This window comes from Anomaloglossus baeobatrachus, chromosome 5 (genome assembly GCF_048569485.1).
Source record: "Anomaloglossus baeobatrachus isolate aAnoBae1 chromosome 5, aAnoBae1.hap1, whole genome shotgun sequence".
NCBI classification, from domain to species: Eukaryota; Metazoa; Chordata; class Amphibia; order Anura; family Aromobatidae; genus Anomaloglossus; species Anomaloglossus baeobatrachus.
In genome coordinates this window covers 522,929,834-522,952,667 of record NC_134357.1, presented here as the reverse complement: position 1 = coordinate 522,952,667, position 22,834 = coordinate 522,929,834, and the positions used below count along the sequence as shown (strand labels likewise).

Here is a 22,834-nt window from a genome sequence, read left to right as displayed (position 1 = left end):
GTACGTGGAATGTCCGTGTGGAATGTCCGTGTGTGTGATGTAAAATGACGTTGATACATGTCGGCTGACAGCAGACAGAGTTGCGCAATGAGAATGAACTTGGGTGAACTTCACCCGACTTCATTGTCATACCGCGGCTCTGTCTGTGTGTCGCGTACTGATTACTGGTCACCCGTGAAGGATTCACCAGTGACCGCTAATCCCCTGAGTGACTGAAGTGAGCAGCCCTCTCATACTTACCATTCCCCGATCTACGGCGCGGTGCTGCACGGCTGTTATAAAGACTCCGGCGGCTTTTACTATTTTGAAAATGCCGGCCGCTCATTAATCAATCTCGTATTCTCTGCTTTCCACGCCCACAGGCGCCTGTGATTGGTTGCAGTCAGACACGCCCCCACACTGAGTGACAGCTGTCTCACTGCACCCAATCACAGCAGCCAGTGGGCGTGTCTATACTGTGCAGTAAAATAAATAATTAAAAAAAACCGGCGTGCGGTCCCCTCCCATTTTAATACCAGCCAGATAAAGCCATACGGCTGAAGGCTGGTATTCTCAGGATAGGGAGCCCCACGTTATGGGGAGCCCCCCAGCCTAACAATATCAGTCAGCATCCGCCCAGAATTGCTGCATACATTATATGCGACAGTTCTGGGACTGTACCCGGCTCTTCCCAATTTGCCCTGGTGCGTTGGCAATCGGGGTAATAAGGAGTTAATGGCAGCCCATACCTGCCACTAAATCCTAGATTAATCATGTCAGGCGTCTCCCCGAGATACCTTCCATGAGTAATCTGTAAGTTACAGTAAATAAACACACACACCTGAAAAAATCCTTTATTTGCAATAAAAAACAATAACAAATACCCTCGTTCACCACTTTATTAAGCCCGAAAAACCCCTCCGTGTCCGGCGTAATCCACGGAGGTCCAGCATCGCATCCAGATCTGCTACGTGAAGGTGACAGGAGCTGCAGCAGACACCGCCGCTCCTGTCAGCTCCACGACACACAGCGGAGGCCCGGTATTCTCAGGCTGGGGAGGGAGAGGGGCAGGGTTAATGTCCCCCGCCTCACTCCCCCTCCCGCAGCCCAGAATATCAGCCGCAGCTGCCCTGGCACTGTCGCATGCATTATGCGGCAGTACCGGAGTGTCCCCGGCTCTTCCTGCTGCCGTGTAGCAGTGGCAGTCAAGGTAATACAAGGAGTTAATGGTGGCAGATCACCGCCATTAACTCCAGGCTTGATCATGGCAGCGTCTATGTGACAGCTGACATGATCAACCCGTAAGTAAAGTGAAAAAACACAGACACCGAAAAATCCTTTTATTTTAAATAAAACACAAATAAGACTCGTTCACCCTTTTATTAACCCCTCCCGAAACAAAGCTCCGACGTAATCCACAGCTCCGGCGTCCTGTGATGCTGGCATCCAGCCGCGACTGACACAGACACTGCTGAATGCAGCCTCGCAGCAGACAGCAGAGGTAACTCCAGGGCATTTCCCACGGCCGGTAATGTGAACTCACTGCCAACCGTGAGAAATGCAGCGATCTGTCCTCTATCTATCTATCTATCTCTCTATCTATCCCTCTGTCTAATCTATTCTTCTGTCTATTTCTCTATCTCAGAATGAAATGACTTTTTTTTTTTTTCAATGTGCTTTATTGCATTGAATGCAATAAAGCACATACCAACCCGCACGCGGCAAAACCGCGGCAATACCGCGAACAATGCTGCGGTAAAACCGCAGCAAACCGCATGCGGTTTGCCGCGGTTTTTTACCGCGGGTGCGGTAATCTTTGAATACCTGCGGAATTTTCTTGAGAAAATTCCATTTTCCAGTACACACAGGGCCTTATTCTGTTTTCATGTCAGATAGTGAGAAAAACCTGCATATGTGTCTTTATGGAGAGCGGAGGGAAACTTCTGGTTTCAACTGTAGATGACTCATGTTTGTGTTAAGTATTCTGTGGTAAAATGGTAACACTACTATCATGTAGCTGAAGTTCAGCACAGATTCATCTGATTCTGATCAGGAATAGAAAAGACATTTATAGAACATTTCATAACTTTCACAAATTCTTAAGAAAAAAATATTGATCACATACTGCACTGAACCACTGTACCCAATTTATTATACATTTTCGGAGTCGGTCCATTTTATACCAACTCCGACTCCACCACAATGGACACCGACTCATCGACTCTGCAGCTCTGGTACACACACAGTTAAAAGGGAACCAGTCAGGTGCAATATGCATCCAGAACCACGAGCAGTTCTGGGTGCTTATTGCTAATCCCTGCCTAACAGTCCCTGTATACACTAGCATAGATAAAGAGATCTTTAGAAAAAGTATTTGTAATGATCGTATATTATATGCTAATGAGCGCGGGGACTAGTCCCAAGGGCATTTGTTCCCTTAGCTAGTCGGCCCATAAAACATGGTAGCAGGCCCCTGTGGGCGTACTAACATGCTAATGAATGTGCAGCTTCGCCGCACATACCTCACTGTTCATGGCAGCCGGCGGAGGATGGATGCGCACTGGGTAGGATATGGAGTCCTCAGCACTTCCGGTTATGGGTTCTGTACCTCACTGAAACCGGGAAGCTTACACCTGACATCAGTTTAGTGCGCATGATTGGAAGTCCCGGGTGCTCTGGATCATGCGCAGAGCGCATCCATCCTCCGCCGTCCACCATGAAGAGTGAGGTATGTGCGGCTGCGCATTCATTAGCATGTTAGTATGCCCATAGGGACGTACTAACATGCTAAGGGGGGCCGACCAGTCAAGGGAAGTTACGCCCTCTGGACTAGTCCCTGCACTCATGAGCATATAGTATACGATCTTTAGAAATACTTTTTCTAAAGATCTATTTATCTATGCTAGTGTATAAAGGGACGATTAGGCAGGGATCAGCAATATACACCCAGAACTGCTCGTGGTTCTGGGTGCATATTGCATCGGACAGGTTCCCCTTAACTTGGAGCTGCCCCTCCGAGCGAGGAACCTGAGACAACTGTCCCCTCTGCCCTTCAGTGGCTGTGAATAGGTGGAAACCGCAATCCAGGAAAGAGCGGATTAAATTCAATTCTGGCTCCAATTTAGAGAAACATAGGAACGGACCTCTGTACAAACTAAGGCTGGTTTCAGACATCCGTGTTTAATCAGGTACCAGTCACACGCGTGGTTATGGTCACACGTGTGACATCCGTGTTTGCATACCTGTGCCGGGTAAAACACGTGTCTCTGCAATGAAAAGATGTTCCATATTTACCTGTATGTAGCGACACTGTCTTCTGCTCTGCTGCGTCCCGCTTCTGATCCCCGCTCATTATTTTCATTGATTATTCACTGCCCGAGGATTTGGAAGCCGGAGCATTGCGGGGACAAACTGGGTACAGCACCGCCGAGGACTGCATCGCCGGGGACATCGCCGAGGACAGGTGAGTATACAGTAGTTTGTGCAGTGACATCCAGGGGGTCATCAGAGTTCCCAATGAACTCTCATGAACCCCTGGAAGTCACCATCGGGACACTCGCTGTAGCACAGTTGTCGCGGAGGGTCATCAGGAGGTCATCAGAGTTCATTGGGAAATCCGATGACCTCCTGGACGTCCCTGCACACACACTGCTGGCAGGGTACTCACCTGTCACTAGCGATGTCTCCAGCGATGCTGTCCTCGGCGATGCTGTCCTCGGCGGTGCTGTCTCCGGCGCTGTCAAAGCGATGCCCCTGCTCCCAGCTGCTCACTGTGGTGAATAATCAATGAAAATAATGAGCGGGGGTCAGGAGCTGGAGACAGAATCGCTGCATACAGGTAACTATAAAAAATGTTTTTATTTAAAAACCCGTGTTTTCTCAGGTACCTGTCACACTGATGTCACACGGATCACAACAGTGTGCGGTCCGTGTGACATCCGTGCTGCTGGAGAAAAAACGGGCACGTCTGTGTGAAATAGCGCGACCACACGGTCCCTGTGAAAACACGGCCGTGTGAGTACACAATATGGTAACATGGGTACGTGTGACATCCGTGTTAAAAACGAATGTCACACGTATCTAAAACACGGACATCTGAAACCAGCCTAAGCTGCAGAAACAAACCAACATAAAAGTCAATATAGAAGTTATTTTCCATCCCCCTTGAAAATAAGAGTAAATATGAATCAATAACTTATATGTATGATCCCCAAAGAGCGCCAAATAAAAATATACATGTTATGACACATCACAACATGATGTGGTTACTGTGCCCATGGGGAATCACCACATACCTCCACCTGCAGTGTAAATGCTAGAGTGTATTGGCTCCTTCCAGGTATGATGTAATTTCAAATCGCCCCTATCACATGACAGGGGCGTGTTCTTATTGCTGCTCTGTGCTTCCAGGACCTGTGATGATGTCACATGGAGGGAGGAGTCAGGGGTCACATGATCAGCTCCTCAGTGTATGCAGGACTCTGCTGTGCTGGGTGTCATGTGCTGGATGAGGGGAAGGTTATGTGTGGGGTCAGGAGGGGTTTTACAGTGTGGATGTAGCAGAGCCGTGTGTGTACGAGGTGTACAGAACGGAGCCGTGTGTGTACGAGGTGTACGGAGCGGAGCCGTGTGTGTACGAGGTGTACGGAGCGGAGCCGTGTGTGTACGAGGTGTACGGAGCAGAGCCGTGTGTGTACGAGGTGTACGGAGCAGAGCCGTGTGTGTACGAGGTGTACGGAGCAGAGCCGCGTGTGTACGAGGTATACGGAGCAGAGCTGTGTGTGTACCTAGCACAGCCATGTGTGTACGAAGCAGAGCCGTAACGCGTACAGAGCGGAACCACTTGTGAATGACATGTATTAACGAGGCGCATCTCCTGTGTGTCCAACGTGTATGGCACAGAGCTGTGTGTGTACGGAGCGGAGCCGTGTGTGTACGAGGTGTGCGGAGCGAAGCCGTGTGTGTACGAGGTGTACGGAGCAGAGCTGTGTGTGTACGAGGTGTACGGAGCAGAGGTGTGTGTGTACGAGGTGTACGGAGCAGAGGTGTGTGTGTGTACGAGGTGTACGGAGCGGAGCTGTGTGTGTACGGAGCGGAGCCATGTGTGTATGGAGCGGAGCCATGTGTGTACGATGTGTAGGGAGCGGAGCCGTGTGTGTACAACATGTACAAGGAGGAGATGGATGTGTACAACTTGTGCGGAGCCGTGTGTACAGAGCAGAGCCCCATGTGTAAGACGTGTGTGGAGTGGAGCCATGTATATATGAGGTGCAGAGCCGTGTGTGAGGTGTATGGAGTGGAGCCTTGTGTATACCACGTGTGTATACAGAGTGGAGCAATGTGTGGATGGAGACCTTTTGATGACCTGAGGATGCCTTCCTACACCCCATAAGAACCGCTTGTATTTACGGCTGGCTGTCCTGTGTTGGTTCTGTTTGCACTTGAGCACTTTAGGTAAGGGAATATTTCTTAACTGCACACTTGTGCCATATATTTATTGCAGACTTATTCTCTGTTGTGCACTCACGTTTACTAACAGCATAGCCAGTGATATCACCATGATTCCCCACCCTTACACGGTGGGCAACCACGGTTTGATCTGACTATTTTTCCCATTTTATACATAGCATTTCTTTTGGGTTTGGGTACAGTCCCAACTACTGTGACCCATTTAGGCTAGTTGTCGCCATATATATGAATACTGACTACTTGTCTTTTTTGACTTTTCTGACTACAATTACTGGTCTATTTTTTGCTGGCATCCCCAGGATATACTGGTAGTGCACCATTTTAATGTAATTATTGTCTTGTTGTGTATTCAATAAAATTGTCTATTTTTTGCACTTTACTCTTGTCCTCTTGTTACTATTCCTGTAATGAGTAGTGCTGGCACCTTCCCTACCTAACCAAGAGAGGTTTGGTGCTTATTTTCTTATGGCTCTTGATGTGAGTTATGTTATGTTAATGTGTGTCTCTGTGCTTCTCACAGATTACTTGCATCCGAGCATGGATTTCCGCGCCCGTGATCGGGCCTGGTCAGTACATTTCGATAATGTTCTGAAAGACCACAACAAGGACACCACTAGCGATGTCAACACGCCCAACAGTGATATTCTGATTTTTAAATATAAGGAGCTGCTTAAGAAGAGATTGAGAATTTGCTGGAACCGTGCATTACTTTCTAAATACCTTGACAGAGACATGATCCCTCGGGGCCTGCGGGTCCAGATATTCCCATCCTTTCCGGTAGAGGATCCCTCCTTCCGTGAGAGGTGGGAGTGTCTGGCCCAAGCATGCTCCTTGGGATTCCTGTCTCTGTTGAAGGAGCATAATACAACGACCCTCTCCACTATGGAGGTTGAGCTAGAGGAGCTTGAGAAAACCATTAAAAGCAATTGCACAGTTGTCACTGGGATGGAGGCCGAAATTGAAAAAGAGCTGTCCAAATTGGAGAAAGAGGTCTGTGGTCAGAAACTGAAAAAATTCAATAGGGATTTGAGTGATTATGCCAGTTCCACTGCATATCGATGGCAAACTAGATCCAGAGCAGGCTCTCGGGGACGAACCATCACTCGTGGCCAGTCCGCATCCCTTTCATCCCTCACTTCTCTTGGGGAATCTTCGGAGGCATCGGGCGGTGGTAGTGAGGTCGAATCAAGTGTCGGTGCCCGAGTAAAAACCACCCGCAACAAACAACAGGCCACCCGACAGGGGGGGAGGAATAGACTCCAGGTGATTAACCTCTCCACACATATACTCTCCAACGATTAGTTGGAGGTATTATCAAGGGGTCTAACCTTCTCTCCTGTCAATAAATTTGATTTCTTTACAGCCTTGAAAGATACCCACCTTTTTGCACGGAAGCTGATACTTAAGAGACTCCACCACAGACGGGATAACACGGGACTGGATAGTCCCGCGGAGAGGGAGGCCCTGCAGGTATTGGAGGATCTGCTTGAAGAACAGTCCAGTGCCACAGTAGGTGTGTTTCCCAGGTCACTCCTGCCCAGATCTACAAGCTTTCCCCCCCTGTCCCTCTGTCCTGCTATTGAAATTTTCACTCGCCTAGTGTCTAGTGATCTCAAACAAATTTCATCACGGAGACGGCGTGATAACCTTACCCATAGACAGCGATTGGCGTTAGAAGAGTTAAATAACATATCCGATATCGTGATCAAACCAGCGGACAAGGGGGGTAATATTGTGATCTGGGCGGTAGCAAGTTATGAGAAGGAGGCATTGAGGCAGCTGCGTGACAGGAGTACCTACTCTAAACTATCTTATAATCCTGTGCAGTCCTTTTCCCGTGACCTTTCCAGGATCCTGGAGTCGGCTTCTGAGGTTGGCTTAATTACCAATAAAATGGTGTGCGGGCTCTCCACCAAATATCCTACGATACCCACTTTTTATTTGCTACCTAAAATCCATAAAGATGCCCTCTGCCCTCCGGGGCGCCCCATCGTGTCCGGCATAGGAGGCTTGTGCGATCCCATCTGCAAATTCATTGACTACCATCTTAAGCCCCTAGTTGAAATTTTGCCTTCCTATGTCCGTGACACGACTGACGTGCTCCGGCGGATCGATGGCATCTTTATGGATCAGAACATGCTAATCGTGACAGCGGATGTGGAGAGCCTGTACACTTGTATTTCCCATCATGATGGTTTGGAGGCCACCCGCCTGTTCTTGGGGATGGCCGGTCGGGATAGCGAACTTAATACATTCATCCTTGAGCTGCTCCACTTTGTCCTTACACATAATTTTTTCATTTTTAAGGACCAATTTTATCTGCAGCAACGCGGCACTGCCATGGGGGCGGCCTGTGCCCCCGCGTATGCCAACCTCTTCCTCGGTATGTGGGAGAGGGCGGTCTTTGGCGAGGGTGGCACTGGGCTTAGCTCCCATGTGCAGTGCTGGCTCAGATATATTGATGATGTTTTGTTTTTTTGGCAGGGCACAGTGGAGCAGCTCGACGAATTTATGGGGCAATTGAATAACAATAACCTTAATATTAAATTAACATACAAACACAGCAGCAGGTGCATTGACTTTTTGGATATTAACATCGAAGTGGACCCTTTGTCAATGATTCAGACTAGTGTCCACCGCAAATCCACTTCAGTCAATGCCCTGCTGCACGCGTCATCTGCCCACACACCTTCGACAATACGCGCTATCCCGACTGGCCAGTTCCTGAGAACTAGGCGGATTTGTTCCACCAATGAGACATTTGAGTCACAATCGGCTGACCTCAGGAGCCGTTTCAGGGATCGTGGATACAGCAATCGCTGTGTCCGAAAGGGGTACTTACGTGCCAAGCGGACTCCTCGTCAGCAGTTGCTTCAATATACTCCTAAAGTACAAAAAACTGATCCACCTATTCGTTTTATAGGTACTCATAACGACCACTGGCAGACTATGCGAGATATCCTGGGTAAGCACTGGCCTGTCCTTCGATCGGATCCTGTTCTGGCTGACGTCCTCCCTCCTGGCCCTCTCATGACAGCTCGCCGGTCAAAAAACCTTCGGATATTCTGGTAAGGAGTCATTACGTGCCACCTATTTGTAATCCTTTCAGTACCCGCGGTCCCTTCTTAGGGTGTTTTCCATGTGGTCGGTGCTTGGCTTGCCAGAACATCATTCGTACCTCCGTATTTACGTCCTCAGATGGCACCAAGACATTTAACATCAGGTGTTATATTACGTGCACTACTACACACGTTATTTATTACGCCACGTGTCCTTGCTCCCTCGTGTACGTTGGTCTCACTTCACGTGAATTGAGGGTGCGCACGAGGGAGCATGTACGGGATATTAGCGCAGCCAAGGATACTATTGACCCTACCACGTTGAAAACACTCCCTAGACATTTTTTTAAATTTCATGGGAGTAACCCGTCTGGACTGAAGGTACGGGGTATTGACCATATACGTGGCGGATCTCGTGGTGGCGATCTGAAAAAGCGTCTCGCTCAAGTGGAGGCCCGATGGATCTCCACTCTGGACACTTTGGTCCCCAAGGGGCTCAATGAGAACATCAGCTTTGTGTCTTTTTTATAATTTTTTTTTTTTTTTTTTTTTTTTTTATTATAATTTGACTTCTAGTTGGTGTTCCAGCTTTTTCATGTTCTCTTCTGTTTGCAATCCTTCTTTTTAATTTCATTGTTTGTGTGTTTATGAGTGTTGTTTTTATTGGTTTGTTTTTATTTTAATACTACCGGGAGCAACATCTTGCTCAACATAGTAATGACCTCTGACCTGTTATTAATTTTCGATACATTACCCCTTAGATATATTCCTCCTTTATGCGATACAAGTGACTGTGTGCTGCAAGGCTGAAGCAAGGCCTGGATCTCTGCCAGATACCCAAGAGTGGGGAAAATTGAAGGATTATTATCATCTTATGAAGAGAACAGCATGATTCGTACACTCCGGCGGCCTTGTGTATATTGAAGATTTACCGAAGCTCATCCGGCATGTCATAAATTGATTTTCTGAGCAACTCTAATTGTACCATGTTCTCCATGTGTTCCTATTTGCCATGTAATTTTGATCATCTTGGTACTTCACATATGGTTCTCAACATCTGTGTGATATGGGAAAAATGTTTTTTAATTTTGATCCCCTTTTTTTTTTTTTCCTCCATGATGTTCCTTGGTACCTGTCTTGTACACATGTACACCTTATTTCCGGGGATACGTGCCCCTCGGAATGGGTGGTCCTGTGGTGACAGGACTTAGGACACAATGTGGTGGCTCATGGTCTGTTGTTTGGGTTTGTCGTCCTGTTTGGGAGTGGTGGTGCGTGGTTGTGGGGTGACACGTCCCCACTAGCCACGTGGGCCTTCCCACCAGGCATGAAAACTGATGACACTTTTGTCTTTAGATCGCCATGAGTGCTTACATATTGCGCCGAAGTCTGGGGAGATGTGGGCTGTTCTTCTCTCTCTTTTTCCTGTCTGTGGTTATTTGGGGTTCTATGTATAATTGGCCTCCCTGATTACCATATTGTTCGGGTGTAGTATCATTACGTCTTCGGCCCGTTTAGTTACCTAATGTGGCATGAGTTATTATAACAGGGATGTACGCTCTATCTGTATCTACATTAGTCAGGGATTGAGAGGTGTGGCCCTAGGCTGGACGTACACATAGCGGTCACATGACCTTTCCTTGTTCCCTCCCTCCTTTGTGGTGTCCCCATATGTCCGTACCGTGATTGCTATTGGGCGATCCACGTGTCACTCACCCGGCGGATGGGTGGAGCTGACTTCGGGACCTATGACGACTTTCTGCGTCTATAGCTTCCCTAGTTACCAGCGGCCATAGCGGACACGTGGGTTCTTCCCGCCCCCTCTCATGACGATTTCCGGTAACAATCCGGAATAGCGTCTATAGTTACGACATACCAGCATACATAGCGGCCACTGTACTCTCCCTGCCCTTTGTGCTGACGACTTCCTGTTGGTTGTATCAGGAAGTGCGTCCATGGTAACGATATGTGCCATGTACAATCCAGTTTCAATTTCTAGTGGTTTAATTAAGATGTGGTGGGATGCATCATGGACCCCCAAACTATATGCACTTCTAACCACTTTGAGGTACGTTGGCGACATAAGCTTGTTACTTAGTGATGTCACTTCCTGTCCCCATGCCATTTCCGGCCACTCAGCTGTTGGATTTCACTTTAGGAGGGGTATATAAAACAGGCATGCAGGTCATGGGGTCATTACTTTGGTTTTCCACCTTGACAAAGCTATCCCCGCGAAACGCGCGTTGGATGGAGACCTTTTGATGACCTGAGGATGCCTTCCTACACCCCATAAGAACCGCTTGTATTTACGGCTGGCTGTCCTGTGTTGGTTCTGTTTGCACTTGAGCACTTTAGGTAAGGGAATATTTCTTAACTGCACACTTGTGCCATATATTTATTGCAGACTTATTCCCTGTTGTGCACTCACGTTTACTAACAGCATAACCAGTGATATCACCATGATTCCCCACCCTTACACGGTGGGCAACCACGGTTTGATCTGACTATTTTTCCCATTTTATACATAGCATTTCTTTTGGGTTTGGGTACAGTCCCAACTACTGTGACCCATTTAGGCTAGTTGTCGCCATATATATGAATACTGACTACTTGTCTTTTTTGACTTTTCTGACTACAATTACTGGTCTATTTTTTGCTGGCATCCCCAGGATATACTGGTAGTGCACCATTTTAATGTAATTATTGTCTTGTTGTGTATTCAATAAAATTGTCTATTTTTTGCACTTTACTCTTGTCCTCTTGTTACTATTCCTGTAATGAGTAGTGCTGGCACCTTCCCTACCTAACCAAGAGAGGTTTGGTGCTTATTTTCTTATGGCTCTTGATGTGAGTTATGTTATGTTAATGTACAAGGAGGAGATGGATGTGTACAACTTGTGCGGAGCCGTGTGTACAGAGCAGAGCCCCATGTGTAAGACGTGTGTGGAGTGGAGCCATGTATATATGAGGTGCAGAGCCGTGTGTGAGGTGTATGGAGTGGAGCCTTGTGTATACCACGTGTGTATACAGAGTGGAGCAATGTGTGCGACGTGTACGGAGACCAGGCGCAGTGTATGACATGTACAGAGCGAAGCTGTGTGTTTATGACGAGTGCAGAGCGGAGCCATGTGTATACGACATGTTCAAAGCTACTTGGGAACAATGTGTATGGAGAGGAGCTGTGTGTGTGACGTGTACGGAGCAGAGTTGCGTGTGCAACAGGTACAGAGCGGAGCTGCTTGTGTACAATATGTACGGAGCTGTGCCTCGTGTATACAGCGTGTACGGAACAGAACTGTGTGTGTATGGAGCGGAGCCATATGTTTACGATGTGTGTGTACGAGGTGAGGTGTATGGAGCGGCGCCGTGTGTGTGACCTGAGTGGAGCGGAACCACATGTTTACGACGTGTGCAAAAGCAGAGTTATTTGTTTACGATGTGTGCAGAGTGAAGCCCTGTATGTACGAGGTGTGCAGAGCAGGGTCTTGTGTGCGGAGCTGAGCCGTGTGTGTGACATGTACGGAGAGGAGGCGCATGTGTGCAACATGTACGGAGCGGAGCTGTATGTATACAGCATGTGCAGAGCAGAGCCGTGTGTATAAGGTATACAGAGCAGAGCAGTGTGTATACGATGTTAGCAGAGCCATGAGTGTAGGACTTGTACAGAGCTGTTTGATAACGATGTGAGCGGAGCAGTGTGTGTACGATGTGTACTGAGCGGAGCAGTGTGTGTACGATGTGTACTGAGCGGAGCCATGTGCACGACGTGTATGTAGCAGAGCCGTGTGAATGCGACATGTACAGAGTGGGGGTTTTTGCTAGATTGTTCCAGAACTACATATTCCAGCCACAGTAAGCAAGTGTTAGTAAAGTAAAGTTAGCAGTAAAGTCCAAGGGTGCAGGTAACTGCATAGTTTAAACACTATATCATAGTTGTGATAACTGTGCAATTCTTTAATTTCTATAGGGTATTGTCTGTTTGTCTGTGCTACTGTGAAAGAGAAAAAAAAAGTGTCTGGTGATATTTGTCTTGTGACTTAATTGTTAGTAGATTGTCCTAGAACTACATATTCCAGCCACAGTAAGCGAGAGTGCAGTAAAGTCCAAGGGTGCAGGCAAGTCCATGGTTTAAACACAATATCATAGTTTGACACAAGAACATAGTTTGGAGTTATCCTTACAAGTTTCCCATTGTTTTTCTGCTTTTATCTGTACTGTTTATTCCCATTTAATAGGTGCTTCATGGACAATGCTACCAGGTGTGTATCTTGTCAGATGTATGCATGCCTTGAACAGCCGTTATAAGTGTGAATATATCTGCACTCGATGCCAGCATGTTACATATTTGGAAGCCCAGGCAACTGATCTAAATATGCAGCTTGCAACACTCAGGAGCATTGCATACCTGGAGAGAAGTTTAGAGCTCGCTGAGTGGCTCTGGCTGGGGTCAGTGATATGGAGGAGGGTGGAGGTGGGGAAGGTCAGGACCCAGAGGTAGATAGCTGGGTAACCGTTAGAAGAAGAGGTAGGGGGAAAAGTGTCAGGGAGCCTAGTTCTGATCTGGCACAACCTAACAAATATGCCTGTTTGGCTGATATTAGGGATGCAGGCCCAGGATTAGGCTCACTACAGCAGGACATTGCTCCTAGCAACCAAGAAAACGCCTGCTGTAGGAAGTAGGGAAATAGGAGTGTAGCAAAGGCCAGACCTATGTTGGTGATAGGGGACTCTATAATTAAATGGACAGACAGGGTTATCTGTCGCTGAGACTGTGAATGCCTAGCAGTTTGTTGTTTGCTGGGTACTCGGGTTCGGCATATTGCAGATTAAATAGACAGATTGCTGGGTGGGGCTGGGGAAAACCCAGCGGTCATGGTGCACATTGGTACTAATGACAAAGTTAGAGGTAGGAGGAAGGTCCTTTAAAAATGATTACAGGAAACTAAAAAAAATTGTTTAAAAGAACAGAGAGTCCTCAGTGGTTGATACCTTTTAATGGCTAACTGAAAAGATTGTAATAATTGCAAGCTTTCGAGCCTACTACTGGCTAACACGGTACAAAGATATATTTTACTTGTACAGGAAACTAGGAGAGAAGCTGAAGGCCAGGACCTCCAAGATGGCGTTTTCAGAAATACCATCAGTGCCATAAGCGTCACTATAAAGACAGTGGGAGCATAGGGAGATAAATACGTACCTTAGAAATTGGTGAAGGTAGGAAGGGTTCGGGTTCATGGAAAACTGGGCCAACTTCTCAGTAGGCTACAGTCTCTACGGTAGGGACGGGCTGCACCTCAATGGGGAGGGTGCAGCTGTGCTGGGGGAGAAAATGGTCAGACGGATGGAGGAGCTTTAAAACTGGAATCTGGGGGGAGGGAGGGTAGTGGAGCAAATAAGGGGATAGATAGAGCAGATAGAAACAGTGAGACAGTAGGGGTCAATGAAGGTTTAGGGGGGATGGGACGTGCAATAAATGTAGGGAGGCAAAGAGTAAGGAATGTGTTAATAGTTTTAAATGCCTACTGGCAAATGCAAGAAGTCTTGCAAACAAAATGAATGCATTGGAGACTCTTATATCAACCGTGGATTATGATGTGGTGAGTATTACGAAAACTTGGCTGGATGAGAGTCATAGAAAACCAAAACAAATAATCAAAAAGAGGAATGAATTATATATAGACCAAATTAAAAATCCCCTAAAACAATACTTTATTTCTATTAATTAAAACGGTATTCCTTAGAACCATCAATATAATTCTATCAGACCGTAGTCAAGTGAAGGGGGTGAGGTGCGAAACATAATATAGGATACAATAAAAGTGGTGAAAGGGGTGACAGTGTTCACCAATACTTCCAAAGATTATATTGATAATCAGGGGCACTATGTCTGTCAATTAGCCCATACTGTCACCAGCCTACCAGCGGAGTTCCACCATAATGTTTAGGGTGCCCCCCACTTCTTGACGACTGTTCTACGTAGGGGATGTTGTGACAATGTATAGTCAGTATTGGTAAATGTACATGAGGAGGGGAATAATGGAAAGCTGCTAATTGGAGTTTACTATAAACCTCCTAACATACCTGAACAGGTAGAGGGTGAAATGCTGCAACAAATTGAAAAGGCAGCTAATAATAATAATAATAATCGGGTCCTTATTATGGGGGATTTCAACTATCCAGACATTTAGTGGGACATAGAATCTTAGGGTTGTGCTAAAAGCTGTAAGTTCTTATCTATAATTCAAGACAATTTCCTCTCTAAGTTAGTAGATGTAGCAACCAGGGGAGATAATTTGCTGGATTTGGTCCTGTCAAATAGACCAGATACAATTTCAGATCTACTGGTTCGGTAGCACTTGGGCAGGGTACTAATGATCATAATATGGTAAGCTTCAAAGTAGTATTCAATAGAACACTTGAAAAGGGAAATGCTAAAACCTGGAATTTTAGGAAAGCTACTAACAAAAACAAGTTAAGGAAAAGCTTAATTGTGTAGATTAGGACAATGTCATGGTAACTGGGGATACCGAACATAAATGGGGCAAGTTTAAGGATATACTCCTAGAGTCCTGTAAAAAACGTATACCCTCTGGTAATAAAATGTCCAGGAATAAAAACAAACCACTATGGATAAATAAGACAGTACAAAGTATAATAAAACAAAGGGCATTCAAAATCTTGAAGGCTGAGAATACAGAAATATCATTTCAGGAGTATAAAGATCTCCATAAGAAATGTAAAAAAGAAATCATGCTAGCAAAATTAGCTACCGAAACAAAAATCGCCAAGGACATTAAAATCCCAAAAATGTTTATAAATACATTATTGCCAAAAGGAAAAGAAAGGATGGTCTCTGCCCCTTAAAATATAATAAGAAGTTAGATATAGAGGACAAAGAAAAGACTGAGATATTAAACAGGCACTTTTCATCGGTGTTCACCAAGGGATTAATTCCAGGGATCATTCAAAAGTCAAAGTTCACCACCTGATATAATGAATTTAATACAAGAAGTATGCCTAGTGTACGTCTGAGTAAATTAAACACTGACAAATCCCCCGGGCCAGATAGCATTCATGTACGGGTACTGAGGGAATTGAGCTCAGTAATTGACAGAATGCAGTATCTCATCTTCTATGGAAGTAAAACAGCACGAAAATGGTAGTTGTAATGGGTATAATACTGCAATGGCCAATAACACTATAAGTATATAAAATTTAATGACATGTATCAGGAGATAACACACCTATCAAATATTTATACACGTAAGTAATGTCATATTAAGATCCAAATGGATTTGAAAAAGTAGGGGCAAAAAAACATGGATAAAAATCCTGACACACTACATTTTATACAAATAAACAGCCATATGAGGTAATATATATCACAAAAATTCACATGCTGTATCTTACCAAAGGACATACTAGGGTATTCCTTATCGTTTACATCCTGATAAACTTCCCTGCTTATTGTTGTTACTGTATAGACCAAAAACAAATAAATACCCATAAAAATAGTACATTTATTTATAATCTATTAAAAAATCACAAATCGAACAAACATACAAGGTGCATGTAGTGTGAAGGTGCACACTGGGTGGAAAGGTATAGGAAGTATTGTAGAGGGGTCTGAGGTAGGTATATATGATAGGTTAATGTAATATGGACTAAAGGGGATATAGCTGTCCCTTGTCTGTGTCCTACCTAACAATGGGGCTTTAAGCACCCTGGGTTTTTGGTGCCCCCATTCCTCGGCGGCTCGCCCTCACTGTTCCTAACTACCTAGTTATATAACCACCACCAAGATAAAGAAGTGCAAAGTGCAATAAAATCAGCACAATATTGCCAGGCACAGCAACAATTATACACACATAAATTGGTTAGGAGACTAACAAAGCAATGTATAGACTCTACCAAATAACAAAGCTATATCCCAAGCTAGGGACAACGGCTGATGTCTCAGGGTCAGTGCCTACAGCCCCCCCCCTCTCTACAGTATGTTGACTTAATAGAAGAGGTAAAGAACTCTTATAAACTGACCATCATATCAGTATAGAGAATAGACAGATAGGTACAAGCTAAAAAAATCAATGGCTACTAGATGTTATATAGAAAGTACAATGGGGTATACAATAAACCATCCCCAGTGATCTACTGAGTATCCTACTTTTAGTTGGTAGTCCTCCTGGACTACAGTGGCGTAGTTAGATACCAGGATTCTCCCATCCTTATTGACACATAATAGTGCCGTGCCTGGTGTTGTGTAAATGTACTTAATTGTTAGGTTGACCTAACGGTCACAGCTGTTGCTAGCGATGTCCGAATGCAGAGAGGGTACCGGTGACCCCCTCCTCGGCTATTCCGTCTCAATGAAAACAAGCAGACGCTGTTATACACATAAGACTGGAGATGTGTGGCTCCGAATAGAAAGTGTATTATTTTGTTAATATTACAAGGTTATACAAAGTTGATTAGGGCGTAACTATGCAACATACATATTCATTAATCTACATTCGTTAAGGCGTGGATTACATATTCCCAGCAAGAGAAATTAACATAATGACTTATACTCCCATAACAAGATGTTTTTCAGTCGTCTCTAAGTCAAAACATTCTGCGTCCTTGAAGTTGGTCTCATAGTTTATTACGTAATAAGTCTGGTTTGGTCTTGCAAGGGAGAATGAATTTCTATTATTTTTCTAAGTCAGTGAAAAAGGTTAACTCTTTCCTCACAATCCCCCCTATTGGCGTGATTGATGGACAGGGGGCCATCGAGAAGCTGTGGACTATAGAGAGAGCAGGCCAGCCTCCAGATACTTTCTGAGCCGCGGGTTGCTCAGGCAGTGTCGTCTCACGTCCGTCACCCAGGACTGCCTGCATGCCTCTCGATAGGAGTCTCATCATGATATGCCAAGGTGATTTCTAGAGGAAAGAGTAGAGAAGAGGAAAAAAAAGGCATATTAGTGATTTCATACGGGTGCTGAATAATCATTGTATCTACATTGCTTCAAGCAGCGGGAAAACAAAGCCATTAGCAACTTGAACACTACATAAGCCACTAGTAAACAGAGTAACACTTGGAACACTGATTGCAGTATCCCCATGAACCATCCTCCTATTCCTTTAAACTAGTTTGCAGGGTTGAACATTGAAAAGGCATTGCTCCACCAAGCATCTGAGCTTCTGAGTACCTCCTCATCATGTTTTTTCCTCAGCTTTTGTATCTCAGTTAAACTGGCTTGGGCTTTTAAGGTTCCTTTTGGATCTATGTAGTGACAACAGCTGGGGCCTATTATTTGGCACATCCCCCCTTGGGCTGCAGTGAGGAAATCCAGTACCAAAGTATGTTGGTTGGTTACAATGATTAATTGTCTCTGTATGGCAATGGTACTATTTACTGCTTGGAGAACCTCAAAAATTTGATCATCAAGATAGTCAGTGCTGTCCACCAACTTATACATCTGCATTATCATGGGATAGATAAAAAGAGAACTGAAAAATTTGTTGACATGACTCATTTGAATCACATGGGGTCGGCCACTAGGCCTGTCTTTGTTGTCTGCCGCTCTCTTTACCAGTAGGTGGAGAGGCATTTTCCCTGCCAGTATATCAGTGGTATTGATAATGAAGGTGGCAGGGGTCAAACGGGCCAAGGTGCAGGTGCCATTTACTCCTACTGGTAGCCATTTGTAGGCATTGTAACCACAAACCCAGTAGGTTTGCGGTGGGAGATCCCAGATGGCAGAATGTTGTAATATGAGTCTATGTACTATATCTATAAAGGCCGATATGTTTCTGAGCATACACCATCCGGGAAGTTGGCCTAGGGGACTACAATACCCTGCGGACGGTTCACCACAGGTTTCTCGGCCAAGCACATATGGGTCAGAATCATTGCACCATAAGTTTCCGGGTTGGGAGTAACAAGTATCATTTGTGCCTTCTGGAAACAATGAATTGTATACCCACCCATGGTCATGCAGATGTCTCTCTAACAGCAAGGGTTTAAATGCATCTGTACTGTCAGAGGTTCGCCCAAAACTTATTTTGATTCCTTCTGTTGGAATCTTGCCCATAGTAGGTGTTTTTGTGTAATTACGGGGTACCCAGCTGCTTCCTTCAAAGGCTAAATATTGCTGGGTTCCGGGAAGGCCAGTAGTAAGGTTGTTTTGCCACCAGGGGAAATCTACCCACCCTACTATTGGTATGGGCACACTAGTGTTCCACAGTTTTTGATACTTGGTGTCATTGACTGATAGTCTATTGTAACAGCCTCCCCATTGAAACACTTTGTTTATTGGGACTGGTATGGCTAAGTATGGCATGGAAGAGGCTGTCACAGGTGCGTGTGTACATATCCAGCAGTCTGTGATCTCAAGTTTTTCAGCTAACACTTCATGATGGGTCTCAAATGAATTCTGCCGTGGTGTAGAAGGCCCCAAAAAGGGAGTACACATAGAAATACTTATCAGCAGTATTAGGCCTTCTTGCAGTGGCTGGCATGGACCCATGTCGATCTCCCCTCAAGTTTGACGGAGGTTGGAGTGGTCAGCTGGACAGTCAAAGGCCCTTCGAATCGTGGCTCAAGGGTCTTTCTCACGTGCTTCTTTAGGTAGACCCGGTCACCAGGTTTTAGAGAGTGGGTTCCTGGAACGGCATCAGGATCAGATAGAGAAGAGTAGACGCTTTGGTGGGTTTCAGTTAGTCTCTTCTGCAGGGAAACAACATAAGACATTAGGCTATCACATTGCAGGTGTAACTCCTGCGGGAAGTAGCATCCTAATCTGGGTGCACTACCAAAGAGTATTTCAAAGGGTGAGAGCCTGTGCTTTCCCTGCGGGGTAGTCCTTATAGAGTAAAGAGCTATGGGGAGACATTCTGTCCATGGTCTACAAGTCTCCTCCACTGCCTTGGCTAATTTGAGCTTTAGAGTTCCATTTAACCTTTCCACTTTCCCTGATGGCTGTGGGTGGTAAGGCGTGTGTAAGGCTGACTGAATGCCTAACAGGGCACAGGTGTTCTGGAAAACTTGTCCAGTGAAATGAGTACCTCGGTCCGACTCTATGACTTCAGGGAGTCCAAACCGAGGCACCAGCTCACAGGCCAATTTTTTTGCTGTAATTCGGGCCGTGGCTGAGCTTACAGGGTAGGCCTCTGGCCATCCTGAGAAGAGGTCTACACAGACAAATACAAACTCGTAGATGCCATGTTTTGGCAACTGTATATAGTCTATTTGTACTCTTTGAAATGGGGCAAATGTCTTTGGCATGTGTCTTTGCGGGGTTTTAGTTAGCTGGCCTGGATTGTGTTGTTGACAGATGCAACAAGCTTTTATTCACTGGGAGGCGTATTGTCTGAAGCCAGGGGCTACCCAATAAGGTTGCATCTGGTTCATGATTGAGTTTGTGCTACCATGTGTGGGGTAGTGGAGTACTTGGAAAATGGCAGGGAACCAACTGCGTGGCAGGACGGAAAGTCCGTTTAGGCGCCAAATCCCCTCCACCTTTTCTGCCCCCTTGGCCCGCCATCTGGCCTTTTCTTCCTCAGAGCGTTTTCTTGTGTCTCAAAGAGGTTCTGCATTTCTTCCTCAGTCGTTGACACTGTTTCCGTCTCCTTCAAAGGGAGTAAAGCCCGCTACACACGCTTCAATATATCTCACAATCCGTCGTTGGGGTCAAGTTGTAAGTGACGCACATCCGGCATCGTTTGTGAGGTGTCTGCGTGTGACATCTACTTGCGATCAGGATTGAACGCAAAACCGTTGATCGCAAACACATCGTATCATTCTCTAGAATTGAGCGTTTTGTTGCACGAACCTAGTGAATTGTAACGTGTGACATCCCTCATACGATTTTGGTGTCTGAGGTTATATGCGCAGGTGTGCGCTCTGCACCGCAGCTTAAAAAAGGTCTGCTTCAGAGCGCAGCTGAAAAGCTGCGTTCTGAAGCGCCTCACAATGTCTGTCATTCACTAATCTCTGTCAGTCGGTCACTATCTCTGTCCCTCACTCTCTGTCCATGTCAGTCTATCCCCCTCTCTCATATACTCACCGATCCCCGATCCCCGGCGCTGCACGGCGTTCACACTGCTCCGGCGGCTTTTACTGTTTTGAAAAAGCCGGCCGCCCATTAAACAATCTCGTATTCCCTGCTTTCCCCGCCCACCGGCGCCTATGATTGGTTACAGTGAGACACGCCCCCACGCTGAGTGACAGGTGTCACACTGCACCCAATCACAGCAGCCGGTGGGCGTGTCTATACTGTGTAGTGAAATAAATAATTAAATAATTAAAAAAAACGGCGTGCGGTCCCCCCAATTTTAAAACCAGCCAGATAAAGCCATACGGCTGAAGGCTGGTATTCTCAGGATGGGGAGCTCCACGTTATGGGGAGCCCCCCAGCCTAACAATATCAGCCAACAGCCGCCCAGAATTGCCGCATACATTAGATGCGACAGTTCTGGGACTGTACCCGGCTCTTCCCGATTTGCCCTGGTGCGTTGGCAAATCGGGGTAATAAGGAGTTATTGGCAGCCCATAGCTGCCAATAAGTCCTAGATTAATCATGTCAGGCGTCTATGAGACACCCTCCATGATTAATCTGTAAATTACAGTAAATAAACACACACACCCGAAAAAATCCTTTATTAGAAATAAAAAACACAAACATATACCCTGGTTCACCACTTTAATCATCCCCAAAAAGCCCTCCATGTCCGGCGTAATCCAGGATGCTCCAGCGTCGCTTCCAGCGCTGCTGCATGGAGGTGACCGGAGCTGCAGCACACACAGCCGCTCCGGTCACCTCCACGCAGGTAATGAAGACAGCCGGCGATCAGCTGAGCTGTCACTGAGGTTACCCGCTGTCACTGGATCCAGCGGTGGCCGCGGGTAACCTCAGTGACAGCTCAGCTGATCGCGCTACTCACCGCCGCTCCTATCACCTCCACGCAGCAACTGAGGTGAGTAGCGCGATTCACCTTCACTGGTGACCGCTAAGCAGGACGCGACACAGACAGAGCCGCAGCATGACCGTGAAGTCGGGTGAAGTTCACCCGAGTTCATTCTGACAGTGCGGCTCTTTCTGTGTCTGCTGTCATCTGCCATTCAGCTCTGCTACATGGCTGTCTGTGTCTGCTGTTAGCGGCCATGTAGCAGAGCTGAATGGCAGATGACATAGTAAAAACGCATCCCTACACATTACACACGCTTGTCAAGTCAATAAATAAAAAAACGTCACAGAACACATGATCTAAAGGATCGCACATAACATTGATCAATTTAACATAGACTACTAACGCTCGTGTGACAGCAAATGAACGACCAACGTGAAATCTCATAAGATCCCATATGCAACCTGGGCGTGTCACATCGCAAATGCGATTGTACAACTAATTGCAACGTGTAAAGTGGGCTTTAGGCTGCTTGTTTTGCTGTTTGATCGGCCAAGCGATTTCCCCTTGCCTCGGGTGTTTGAGCCTTGGTGTGGGCAGCAATATGATTGCTAGCTGCTTTGGTATCAAGGCTACTTCCATTAGTTTCTTCACTGAGGCTCCATGCCTGATAGGATTTCCTGTTGCTGTGAGGAATCCTCTAGTCTGCCAGATACTGCCAAAATCGTGCACAATGGCATAGGCTGAGTTCGTGTAGACGTTCGCTCTTCGTTCTTCCAGATACTCAATTGCCCAGATGAGAGCAAGAAGTTATGCTTCTTGAGCAGATATGCGTGGAGGTAGCGGTTGTTTGGCTAAGACTGCATATAGAGTCACTACTGCAAATCCGGTGTGGAACTTGCCTGCTTCATCAGCGTATCTGTTACCATCCACAAAAAGTTCAAAGTCTGGATTTGTAAGCGGTGTTGCCTGAATATTGTGCAGGGGCTTTGCCTCATGTTCAATGAGTTCCTGACAATCATGATCAAATGGTGCGCTGGTACGTTTGTCACTCTCTTCTGTCCTCTCTTCTGTCCCCCCTTCTAATCTTGTGAAGATCAGCAGATCAGCAAGGTTTAGACTTGTAACTCCAGCAAACGAGATGTTTGGGGGTAGCAACAGCGTGCACTGAAGTCTGACTTGTCTTGCCATGGAGAGGTGTTTCAGCTGCACTTGATTGAGAACAGCATAGATGTCATGGCTGGTAAGGATGGTAGTCGGGAAATCGAGTGAGATTTCAGATGCTTTCTGCAGTATGTTTGAAACTGCTGTAACAGCACGGACACAGGTTGGTGCTGCTTTGGTGACGTTGTCAAGTTGAGAGGAGTAGTACCCGATTATGTGGTGTTTGTCCGTCTTCTGGGTGAGTACTCCTACGGCAAATCCTTGAAGCTCTGCTA

General features: G+C 46.1%; 1 protein-coding gene and 1 long non-coding RNA gene across 2 annotated transcripts in view; one reads left to right on the top strand and one right to left on the bottom strand.

The window, feature by feature from the left end:
- The window catches only part of LOC142312883 (uncharacterized), a 139,841-nt gene extending 135,485 nt beyond the window's left edge, over positions 1 to 4,356 (bottom strand). Inside the window, exon 1 of the mRNA XM_075351867.1 lies at positions 4,275 to 4,356. The gene's annotated coding sequence lies outside the window, so the exon portion shown is untranslated. The remainder of the gene's footprint in view (positions 1 to 4,274) is intronic.
- Positions 4,357 to 5,987: 1,631 nt separating this feature from the next.
- LOC142312086 (uncharacterized) lies at positions 5,988 to 11,244 on the top strand. The gene is made up of 4 exons (XR_012754328.1): positions 5,988 to 6,711; positions 6,812 to 6,961; positions 8,372 to 8,516; positions 9,269 to 11,244. It is a non-coding gene; the product is annotated as an uncharacterized LOC142312086 (long non-coding RNA).
- The last annotated feature ends 11,590 nt before the right edge of the window (positions 11,245 to 22,834 follow it).